The following is a 13154-nucleotide window of genomic DNA, read 5'->3' on the forward strand; positions in this document are numbered from 1 at the left end:
CTTCTTGTCATCTGTCCAGAAGCTGTGACAGGGTTGGGACCTCTTGGAAGGTATTCCCATCCATGTGCATTCACATCACATCACTTAGGGGGTTGGCAAAAACCCCAAATCTCTCCTACTAACCTACATCCAAGTACCCTAAGTGCTTTCACTGGAGATTCATGTCTTCGGGTATCTTCTGGGTTTTTCCTCCATGAAAATAGTACTACTTTATAGTCATACTACTGTCAGCTCAAAAACAAATGGGGTCCCAAGACGGGTGTTAAGGAAGTCCCTCACAGAGTCTGATTTCATTTAGGTTAACGTTTTTTTTAGATTTTCATCTCGCAAAAAGCGGTAAGATTTTGACATTCCCACAAAGCCCAATTTCTAAAATTACAGGGTAAGACATTACTGCCTTTTCAAAAGTGGCCAGTGGCTCTGAGAAGTCTTTACCCGTGTCAGAGGCTTGCTGGGGCCAGTGGGACATGTCCCTGGAAGAGGCGAGAGCAAGACGTTTTGTTGAGCAAGAACAGGAAAGAAGTGGCACTGGCCAGACCATCTGATCCTGGAGCCCGTGGTCTCCCGGGAGCAGGTCAGAAGGAGGACAGCGGGGGGGGGGGGAACAGACCAGGAGAGGAAGGGGAGAAGGAGCTCCCCAGGCTTGACCCTGTCTCCCACCTCTCCCACAGGCCAGGGGGCACCCGGCCACACAGCCAGCCTGTGTAAACAACCCACTCAGAGCATCCTCACAGGCTCCATGCTGGAGCAGAGGTGGCAAACTCTGAGCAGAATCCATCCTTTTAGGATGGCTCTGAACACAGCCCAGCCTCACTAACTGGGCGACAAGCAGGACACCCAGTTTCTGTTTCCAAAAGGTCAATCGATAGAATGTACGCTTGTAGCCGGTCCATGGCTCCCCACAGCTCTGCACCTTGTCAGCCCTGTGATGGCCCCTCCCACCCTCGAGCCCCGGATGTGGGGCCGCCAAGCATGGCCGGATCATCACCAACGAAAAAGAATGTCGGAAGCAGTCAGGACTCGAAGCACAGCAGCCCGTCCTTGTCTTCCTAGTGCTCGAGACTCGGTCGAGAACTCAACCACATTGTCCATGTCATGGAGTGAAAGCCTTCCTTTCCCACTTGTCACACCCAGGAGAGGAGCGGCTGGGGACAGTGGCCCAGGCCCCATCTCCGCTCACACTGTGTGGCTCCCGACCACAGGTCAGTGAGAAGGTGAGAGGCAGAGGGGATGGACAATCATCAGGAGGTGAGGCTGCTCTAGCCTGTCATCCTTCTGGCCTCAGTCTCCCTGTGTGTAACTTCGGGACAAATTCCCCTACTGGGCCCACATCACTGGGCTGCTACCAGACAGGAGAAATTAAGTGCTTGTGAACACGCAGTGTGTCCGCAGAAGGAAAGGCCTGAAGTTGGGAGACCACAGGTTTGATCCAAATATGGGTATTGACTAGGAAAACAGTCATAAATAACTTACTTGGTCCTTCTGGACCTCAGTTTACTTATCTGTAAAAGGAGACCTCTGGTCGAGATCTCACAAGTCCCTTCCAGCTTGAAATGGGCAAAGGAAGGGTATTTGGGAACTGAGTCCCCAGGTGCCTCACGTTTCAGCTGTTCCATTTTAGGAAAGATTTAAATGTTCCTCATGGGTCCCAATTGCCACCCCGGAGCCTCACCCGTAACTGAGGTCTGCGGAATGTGACCTGGACCCTGGTTTTGCCTACCTCCGGATCCAGTCGGGTCACTAAAAGCCGGACCCCCTCAGTTACCCGGCTCCTGTGCGTCAGGCCTTCCTTTGGGTTCCTCAGACTCTGCTTCCTCCTGGCTTTTGCAGATGCTGTTCCCACCACCTCCCTGGATCTGTCTTCCCTCGCTGCCCAGCGGGTCTTACTGTCCCTCATCTGTGTGTTTGGGCCCCTTAAGGGCAGAGGTCGAGTCTACTTTGTTCCTCTTTGCATTTCCAGCTCATAGCCAGCACCTACTGCATAACGGACATTTTATGACTATTTGCAGGATGATAAATAAATGAATGCATGAGTGAACATCAAACTATTCTCAGAGATTTCCAAACTAGAACCTCTGCTTGTTTATAGCTAAATAATTGTTGCCTACTTTAAAACAGCTGAGAGCCATGTTGTACAATATCCACTAACACACATCTCCCTGCTTTCTGACCAACAGAACCCAGTCTGACTCAACGCTATTCCTCAGACCCCGCTGCAGCTAAGGGTGACTCATTTCTGGTCATGAATTGCAAGTAGAAGTCTAGTGCGTAGACATCCAGAAAACTTATTTTTTCTGATAATAAAAGAAATGTTTTACCAGCCCACAGTGCTTTTTACCATTTGCAAAAGTCCCTGCCTGGAACTTGCACCTGATCTCTTGAGGGAAGCAGCCATCTTGGGGCTATGAGGATGCAGACCACATGCTAAGGAGAACAGAGCCTAAAGAAGCAGTGTGGTCACTGATGACTTGCTTGAATGGCTACATTGGCTCTGTATAACCTATTCCTGGTCTGTTTTTCATGTGGGAAAACTAAAATCCCTAATTGTTTAAGCCGCCGTAGTCACATTCTGTTACAGACAGCCAAGTGGCCTCCTGAGTCAACAGCTAACCAGAAATAAACAATGTAACTATTCATGCATTCAATAAAAATTCATTGAGCACTTATTATGAGTCAGGTACTATGATAAATGTTTTTTATACATTGGAATACAAATCTGAGTATAACGCTGCTACTTCCCTCAAACCAAGTAAAAATTTTCCAAATGATAAATGTCTTATGGCAGCTCTTCAATAATTCTTTTGTATTCCTTTTTAAATGTTTTTGTTTCTTATCTTCTGGGAGGTCTCTTCATATGTGTCTTACCTCTCCAAATAACAGGTTGAACTATATGAAATTGCTATCTCTCTGAGTCAAAAATATATGTTCATTTGCCGTGATTTAACCTAAATGTCAGACCTGACTCCTTAATGTGAATCACAGATTTTTCTCTGTGGTCTTGAATTGACTCCTGCGATCCATGCAATTCATGAGCCAATCCCCTCCTTAGAAGAGGAAAGGGAGGTCACTTCTTGTCGTCCCAGAGCCTCCATGTCCTCATCTGTACAATGGAAAGCTTGGGCTAGAATCTCTCCAGGTTCCTGCTAACACTGAGTCTAGAAAGTGAAAACAAATTGTCTCATTCAACACCCTTGGAGGCCTCACTGCCCAGTGAAGATGCCAGCCAGGCTCTGAGCAGGCCCAGGTAAATCACAGAATCAGATATGGCTGGTGACGCAGCAATCCCTACGTGGTCTTCTTGTCTGTCCCTCTGACCCTAAACCCCCAACACTAGCCTTGCTTTTGAGTGCCCTACTAAGAGCAGCCCAGGCCCAAGTCAGGAGGCCCAGCTCTGGACTGGCTTCTGTGGGTAGACCGGCAGCTCCACAGCCCAGCAGCGGTTTCTGCTTCTTGGAAAAAGCATGACAAGAAAGCGCAAGAATGGCGAGAGCCCCTTAATTACAGCTACAAAAAAATTAACAGTGAATATGCATGTGGACTGGAGATCTGTGGTCCGGAGCAAACCTACTGTTCTTTGTGATGGTAGCTTCAAAGGTCACTTGAGATATTTTCCTGTATTACATTATCTTCCCAATAATAATTTTAAAAGGTGCTATGAGGCCCATTGAGCTGAGGAGCATGGACAAAAGTTTTCAAAGTTCCAAACACACATATTATGGCTTAAACCCCAGGCTGCCCATCTGGAGTGAGGACATTTATGGAGTTCCCATAGGCAGTGACCCAGCACCTCTCACCCCCACGCTTGGGGACAGCTGCTGTCTCTCCAGGCTGTCCACTGCCCTTCCCTGATTCATCTATCCTCCCTGTGAGGACAGCCAGGCCAATGGCCCTCCATGCCCCTGCCATGCCCCATCTTGGAGCCAAGTTTCTGAGTGAGCTCCAGGGTGAAGGGCTGTATGGGGGTTAATTACACCAGCACCCCTGCCACACCCAGCCCAGCGCACTGACAACTTGCCAACTGCACCATGGGTACAAGACCAATATGCCGAGCAGCCGTGGCAGAGAGCTCTGATTTATTACCAGGAGTCCCTGGGATGGCAGCCAAAGTGCCCTTCTATCTGGGGAAGCAGCAGGGCCCCAAAGTCAGCCAATGGGCCCCCTCCAGCAGACCCTGCTCCCAAGGAGGGACTGGAATTCCACAGGGCACAGGAGTAACATTCAAGCCTTGTCATTCGCTCCTCTGGGGGAATGACTTACAGCTCCCTTCTTTGCTCAGTCCACCGAGACATGCATTGGAATGGAAGCCAGCACAGTAGGTTTTGGTGGCCTTTCAAAGCCCGGGGAGGACATCCTAAAAAAGGACCTGGATCATGCGGGGCAACAGGCAAGCCCACTGGACCTCAGAGGGAGGGCCCTGGGATGGGGGGGGGCAGCTGGGCCCCAGTACAAGTGTTGGCATCACGAGGGCAGCCCGAGAGCTCTCATTCTGTGCCACTGCCAGCAAACCCGAGACCACACTGACCTCCGGCCCACGGCACCGCTGGGCAGCCTCTGGGTGGGAAGCCAGGCTGAGGGAACCTTCAAATGCTTACGGAATGAAGGATGGATGGAGGGACTTATTCACCCATCCACCCACCCATCCGTCCACCCATCTGTCCATCCATTCATCCACCCATCTATCCACCCACCCGTCCACCCATCTGTCCACCCATCCGTCCACCCATCCATCCATCCATCTGTCCTTCCATCCATCCTTCATTCCGTAAGCGTTTGTTGAGTGCCTACTACATTCCGGGCCCCCAAAGAACCACTGGAGAAGCAACAGGGACCCGGTGACACAAAGTCCCCGCTCTCACGAAGTGTCCTCCTCGTGGGGGATGAGCCAGGTCAACGGGCAATCACAATGGCATTTGGAAGAGATCGGCACGCACTCTGGGAGCACGAAGGAGGGGCACCTGACTAAAACGTGGGACCAGGAAGCCTCTGTGTCCTCACTTCAAAAACGGCAGTGCTGGGACTCACCCAGCCGTCCCTCAGGGTTGCTGAGAGGACGGGCTGTGACCGCACGTGTGAAAGACCTTCAGGAACTGCTGATGGGCACAGGCGCCATTACGTGTCATCTCCACCCCAGGCTTCTGGAAGAGGGAAGGGGTCACCAGGCAGCAGCTCCGACTGAAGCCACAGGCCAAAGCTCCCTCAAAGGAAGACCATCTCCTTACAGGCAAGGGACTGAACCGTCACCGGGCACAAGCATTTTTACTGTTTTTTTTCAGCAGTAGAGGATACTACCACGGAATCATCCATATTCTAGGAGGCCCCCAGGTTGGCCTTGCCGATCTTCCAGAGGCGTGAGGGCTGGTGTGAGGGCACAGGAGCTGCTAATGGGCTTGAGAGGGTGCGGTGATGGGGTCAGATGGTGTGGTCACAGAGCATGGGCAAGTTTAAAGGCAGAAACTATAATCACACAAACACTGTGTTTGCAAATGCAACAACCAGAGACTCGTCATCTCAAAGGACTAGAAGGAAGCTGGGTCCTCAGACAGGGTTCTTGGACGAGTGTGTTGCCAACATGAAGTTCCCAAAGTCTGAGAACAGGTCTGCTCTGTGGTACCCGGTATGCAATGAGGCGGCCCCGCCATGATCCATACGGAATCTGGTTAACGTGGCTGGGTGGTTGGAGTGAAAGACCCCAGGAGAGGAAAGCAGGACATCCAACCCCACCTCCCTGAGGTGGGAATCGAGAACTAAGGAAGTAAAGAGCTGAGCGGACACCAGAGCCTGGCCTCCGACCCAGTGTTTGGGGCTCTTCCCTCTCCTAGGAAGACAGCACCGTGTTGGGAACAGCGTGGAGGATGGGGACGTCTTTCTGATCATTTATTCACTGCTGGTAATCCACGTAACTCCTGTAAGCTTCCCCAGCCCTTCCCTGTAAAATGGACAGCAGCATTAACCCATTTCATAGGGTCGTTGTTAGAACCAAATAGGATAGTGCATTTATAGGCACTGGGTAAACCTAGGCCCAGGACCGAAGGACTGCCTCATTGTTGTTACCATGGCTCCCAGGGATGGTGACCAGGGTGATGCAATCCTGGTGGCAGGCAAAACACCTTCAAAACTCCCTAGAACTGAGCAGCAAGCCCTGAAAACTTCAGGTGACTGCCATCAGCTGGAGTCAGAGCAGCTGGGGTCTGCGTGACCCTGGGGGAAGAAGAGGGGGCTCCTTTAGGCTCTAAGGTCACTGTGAATGCCTAAGGCAAAAAGTCTCCAGCAGGGATGTGCTCTATGAGAGACAGCTACAACCCCTAAGAAACCCCTAAAACTTTGCTGCCCAGTTTTTATCCCTAAAACAGGGACACCTGTGTCTTAGGTCCATCTCTGCCCGCCCCCCTACACACACTGGGGAGTTACCCTGGGGTTTGTCCTTTTATCGCCCAGGACTCAGTTTCTTCCTTTGCAAAATGGACAAGCACCTGCCCAGACACGGTCAGGGGTGTGGTGAGATATTGTTCTTATCATCGCTGAAAATGTGTGTGATGATTGAATCCACCTTGTGAGTATTCTATGCCCAAATGGCTGGTTTCTTAGTTGACCACATCCTGCAAGCTCCATGCCTGGGAGAAGGTAGTCCATGCCAACAACTAGTAAGGGACAAAAATCAAAGCCACCAAATTAAACTAGTACATCAGGGCCAATATTTAACAAACCCAAAAGTCAGGTTTTTTGGCTGGATTTTTTTTTCCCATTTCTCATCAAGTAATTCAGAAGGGCATTCCCATTTTGTTCTAGATCATGGTTTGGGCTCCGCAGGGCAACCAATTTGTTGAGATCCTACCAAAGACAAGGCGTAAGGCAAGTGCCCTTTGAAAATCAAAGTGAGCTTTTAGTCCACAGCATTTGTTCATTTTTAATGTAAGTAATTAAACAAGTGATTTTTTTTTAAAAAGGAACTCCAATGCCTTTGGTTAAACACATTAATATAAATGATTAAAAAAGCTAATCTCCTAATGAGTTGAGAATTTTATATCGATTCAGTAATTACAAAGCATATTGCAAAATCAATGATAAATACTCCTGAAATTCCTATTGATTGGCTTACTCTGATAAAATTATATTGAACAGAGACGATAGATTTAAGAGTGTAAATGTATGTTCACGTTAACACATTCAGTGACAAATGGAAGCACGGGGGGTAGACCTCAGGCCGGCTTGGAAGGAGCTCTGCTCAGTACACGTTCGTGCTCTTTCTACACACTTGGTTCTGGCTTTCCAAGCTGCTGGTTAATGAAACATAAGATTATTAATCCCTTGTGCATTTAAGTTTTCAGGTCTTTATACAATAATTAATTAGGATTGTGTGACAAGAAGAGATTTTCCACCAGGAAAAGAAAAACTAATGTACTGCTTTAACAAATGATGCTTAAACTCCTATTGACTCAATTTATTTAATCTTTCTACCTAGACCACCCTGAAGGTAATTATTCACTTTAAATACTTTTAAACTAGTATCTTTTAAGTCTGGGATTTCTCACGTAGCCACTTACTGTCTAATAAAGCAGGCTTCCTGGGAATGCTGCGTTTTAAATGATACAGAAACGGGGAAGTCCATAAACCATATGCAGCCACGGTTCTCAAAGTGCGGTTCCCCGGATCAGCAGGAACAGCATCATTCGGGGACTTGTGAGAAGTGGGAATTCTCAGAACCTACCTCCAAACCTATAGAACCAGAAACTCTGGGGTTGAAGCCCAGCAACCTGTGATTTTACAAGGTGATTCAGTGCCTGCCCAAGTGTAAGAGCCATGACTCTAGGTCATTAGGACTTTCCTGAGCATTTACTTATGTGCCTATGACTATGCCACACGGTGTAAAGATACAGGAGACTGCGTGGTACCAGCCCTCGGGGAGCTCAAGGTCTGGTAAGGATGTTGAGATCTATATGCCTGGTTCTATCACTAACCAGCTTTAATATCTTGGCAAGACTCAAGCCCTCCGACTTGTTTCTTCATCATAAGGACATAAGCATGGCCTATGTACCCTCCAGAAGTTGCTTGCAACTCCAGATACCATTCTATGAGCCTACAGATTGGGGGAAAGTGAATCTGTCCCCAGAATCTCCACACTGGTGATAAGATGGGAAACACAAGAGGAGATCATGCAGGCTACTGGGACTCACTCCCCTCTGGAAAGGCGTGGTCTTCGATTCCCCTGCTCAAGTCACACCTCTGGCTTTCAGAGCTTGAGTTAAACCCTCTCTGGAAACCAAGAAAGGCAGAGCGGGAGAGAAGGCAGGATGTCCCCCCTCCCCCGGAACTCAGACATCTGTGTCCCCACCACCAGTGAGAAACACTGCTCAAGCCCTTTCCTGCCTAGTGGCCCTCTCCCTGGTGGCAGGGGGCTGAGGGTTTTCCCCAGGACTGAGAGAACCGCATGACTGAACTTCAGGTGGCAAGAAACATCATTCATTGAACATTATCAAGTTCAGCCCTGAACTGAACTAGGGGAGGCAAATTTCACAGGATAAAAGGCCCCAGAGAGGCCCTTAAAGTAAAAAGCCCTACAACTCCCCAGCGATGTCCAGGGCTGCTGCTAGCCGGCCTTTCCTGAACCTCCCGCCCTCCCACTGCCCACCCTCCCAGCACACATGGTGCTTAGCGAGGACAGGGGTTTTTAATGGAGTGAATGTTTGTTCATGGTTCATACGCCCCACAGGTAATCCTCGAAAAGAACTTCCCAACATGCTTTGCATGAAGGTACCATCCCTGAAAAAACACCTGACTTTCCAACGGGAGAGGTGAGTACTCATTTAGAAACAGGGCACACTCGAGAAGTCTTAACACCATGTCATATATTGAATATAAGGAACCCTCTTAGTAGTCATGACATGTTAGAGCTAGAAGGGCCCTTGGAGATCACTGAACCCCCTTGCGTTAGAGTCTGTTGCCAAATCGAGCACTCAATTGTATACTGTTCATTAGAATAACGAAGGATGTGTCCATTAATGTTTGCCTCTATTAGTGAGGCTTGGAATCAAGACCTGAACCCAGAGCTTTTGCCCTGAGGCCGGTTCTTCCTTCATCACTGAACGAAGTCTTACTTCTAGCCGAAACTGGGTGGGACACGGCAAGAAGATATTTCTTGCTACATGCAAGATTGTTCCCTCTCTCCGTGAAAATATGTTTTAATGAAAAACATTTTTCATCAAATCTTTAAGTAAAAGTGCCGTTGCAAAATGTGCCACACCATTCCTAAGATTTTGTCTGCCTTCTGTAACACCGAGCACCATCCCCCCCCAAAAAGGGCTTGTACCTCTCGGAAGCTGTCCTCTGGGTTCCCAAACCCAGCCAGCCTGAGGATAACAGTTAGGATCCCCTTATCCCCATTCTCCCCTTCTCGCTCACGTCCCTTGGGAAATAGCTACACAATTATTTTATATGAAGAGATTATATATTTGTAATAGGTTCCTTATCCTGTCTCAAAGGTATTCAAACATTAACAAAAGGCATGACTCTTACCCACGGAGTGGTAAAATTTCTGGCATCAGTGGCCAACAAGTTAGAGCAATTTTTCAGCCCCTGAAGACAGAGAGAAGCCACTGATGTCCCTCCATCCACTCAGTCTCGCTGATCCGACTGCTGGGTGCCTGTCCCCCTTTTGGCAAAGTCCCTCTTATAAATGACCCAATCGATATTCATTAGGCATTGCCAGCTCCTTGTCTCTCCCTAACTGATTTATCCGCCATGCTATAAAACCCATTAAAAATTAATCCTCTAATAGACAAGGGCTCAAATTGGCTACCCGGAGGTTCCGGGTACAAGACTGATGTGCGTTGCCTCTAGAAAGGAGACACCCAAAGACAGGGGCAACCCAGGAGTGGAGCAACCCCTCTTCAAATCCATGTGCTGAGGGGGAACCCAAAAGCAACCCCTGTGACACTTGTCCACCCCAGGAAAAGGATGTCCCACAGCCTTCCGAATGGGATGGGGACACTGGTCTAGTCTTCCCGATCAAGGGCCAGAAAGTAGAACACCTGGACAACCCCCTGTCCCAAAGGGAGCCTGTGGGTGGGGGAAGACGGATCAGTCTTTGTGCAAAAGCCCAGCCCTGTGTTTTAGAGCGTTCACTGGAACTACGGTGTGGAGACAACAAGAGGGGTGGAATATTGAATCTGGGGAACCCAACAAGACAGTATTCAGATAAGAGACAATGGTAGCCTGGCCCAGAGGAGTGACAGCAGTGATGTCAGGAGGGAAGGTGTGGAACATGACTGACAGAGTCAGGAATGGTTCACTGTTAAGCGCCCCTGGTCTGAGACCAGAGCCCAGCAAAAAGAATGAATTAGGGAATGAAAGGAGAGAAGAATCCAGAAAACAAGCTCTGGGTCAAGCTAAGAGTGACCAACTAATATCCACTGATCGATTTAAGAATCCAACTGACAAATTTAAGTAAAAGTGACTTTTACTTTTACTTACTTTTACCTAAGAACATATTTTCTCTTTTGAAATGCTCGGTAATGGATCTGGACTTTAAAAACAGCACAGGCTCATTCATTAATTCATTCCACGAATGCTTGTTAAGCACCTACTATGTGCCAGGCGTTAGGCTAGATGCTGGAGACATAATAGTAAAACCAATACAGTCCACGGCCTCAAGGAACCTTACATTTTTTTTTACTTTAATGTTGACACAGTATTGCCTTCTAGAAAAAGTAAGTGGGAGGAGGAGAGCACGTGCTGTTCCCACTTCTCTCCGTGGTCCGCCCATGGGAATTGTTCATCCAGCAGATCATTAATTGGCCCTTCTCTTCCTGGCACTGTATGCCTGGGAGAGATAACGAGGCCCTCAAGCCAAGTGGCGATGCCAAGCCTCCTACAGGATGGTGGATTGCAACACGCTGAAGATCTGCATCTCCTTTTGCCTACGTTTCCTGAGCTCTGACTGCCCAGCAGGGTGTGGCAGTCCCTCCAAGTCTGAGCAAAGATCTTCCCACTCCCAAGAGCGGATATCAGGGCTTTGCCACACGCTGACCTGACTACGGAACCAGCTTCCCTGGCCTCTGTGAATTAGCCTGTGCACTGCCGGCCAGAACAGGGAGGCCATCAAGTGTCCCGGGAATGAGGAGGAAGATGGAGAATACTTCTCAGATGATGGGGCTGACATCATGGTTGATAGTTAGGAGAGGTGTGAAAACAGATGTGGCTGTGTCCCAGATGGCAGAATTTGAGCACCTCTACCTGTCAGCCTTAAATAAGAAATACATTCCAGATTAATAAAACCATCTATAGGAGGTAGGAATTCTGAGATGAAGCAGCAAGCCATAATTCAAGTGGTCTCGAGAATGATTTGGATAAACTTATGAAAAATTCCTAATGGCTAATTTATTTTTTTTAAAGACTTTATTTATTTATTTGACAGAGATCGCAGGTAGGCAGAGAGGCAGGCAGAGAAAGAGGAAGGGAAGCAAGCTCCCTGCTGAGCAGAGAGCCCGATGTGGGGCTCGATCCCAGGACCCTGAGATCATGACCTGAGCCAAAGGCAGAGGCTTTAACCCACTGAGCCACCCAGGCGCCCACCTAATGGCTAATTTAGAGGAAGTTTCGGAGTATTGGAGGCAAGTACAAAGCTGTTGAACCCTTAAAGTGGTATTTCTCAAATGCTTCCTGTCAGGGACAGATGCTAAGACTGGATGAACCCATGGATGGCCCATGGTGGCACTTCTGATTCCCATGGGACAGTGATGCCCAGTGCAGGTCTGAGGGACACCCAGAGGTCTCCACCTCAGCCTTTTCTAGACAACAAGGACATGGCGGGCTTTCCTCATCACTAACCTGACATTAGCGGTCACCAGCCCTGTCCTGGAGTCCATGGATTCCCAGATCTGTGCACATTGGTAAAGTTCCTTCAAGGAGCCTTGCCTTTGCGGGGACACCTTGTTCCATCATTTCTCAGAACCTGAGATTATACAGGTCCCACCACCCCAACCCAGGGCCAGGATCCTCAAGGAAAGAAGGAGATTTCTACTTACTCTCCCATTGGGAAGCCAGTGTGAGGAACACCCTTTGGGAAACTGATGGTGGCCCTTCCTTCCTCTCTTACCGAGATCAGAGGACAGCATTCAGTTCCAGGGCTCCCAAGAGCAATGTTCCCCAAGCTCCTGTCAGAGGGGCTGGCTCCCTGCACACCTTCCTCCTTCATCCCTAGACTCTAACCACCAGGCCCTAGACCCTCTGGCACATCACCTTCCCATATGGTGGATTGGCTGCTTGGTGGATTTTCTGACTGCCCCACTCTGCACACCTTTTCCAGTGATAAGGGAAAGTATATACCAGCCAACAGCTTTGTGGGGACAAGCAATTTACCTCCTGGCCACATTGGAGAGTCCCTGTGCAGAGCCCATCAGTGGGAGAGGACCAGAGGCTTAGTTCTGGATTTCATCCCCGGACAGCAGTATGCTTGGCTCTCACCATACTGTCCTCTTTCTCCTCTTTATCCGTTCCTGACACGGGGACTCGTTCCAGCTTCTGCTGCCATCACTGACTACAAGAGGAAGGCAGGCCGGCCTTGGAGAGATGGATTCTGACACCTTACAGCTATGCCAGAAGGGGACTCTGGCTTCAAGACAAATGGGAAAATCAGTGACTTGAGCCTTCAAGGTCCTTCTCATTACTTCCTAGTACTCTTACATTGTCCATAGTATCTCTATTCACTCATGTAGTCATTCAATAAATACTTAATATCTACTATATGCTGGGTCCTGGGTATATCAGATGGCTAGGATGAGCCCAGCTCCTGTCTTCTTGGTGTTTTATAGGAAGAAAAGGAATAACCTTATTTGGACGTTCAAGTTCAGTATGTTGGCAGAGAACACAGTGTTTATATTAATGGTGTGGTCCACAGGAATTTTGGGTAACCTCTACAGAGTGTATTTTGAATAGAAGATCTTTCCAAGACTCTCAAATCTCACTCCATAGTAACTTTATCCTCTGGTTCCTCCAATGTTGAGTTCTGCCAGCACCCCTGATTTCTGCCCTCTGCACCCCCTCCTTCCCCAACTATCCCAGCCCCTCCTCACCCTCTCACCCTGTCTCTGCCTCCTTCGGCACACTTTGCCTTCATTCCACCCCTAGCTGGAAGCAAGAGCGGCAAGACTAATTTCATT

The sequence above is a fragment of the Martes martes genome (assembly GCF_963455335.1).
Source record: "Martes martes genome assembly, chromosome: 13".
Lineage (NCBI taxonomy): Eukaryota > Metazoa > Chordata > Mammalia > Carnivora > Mustelidae > Martes > Martes martes.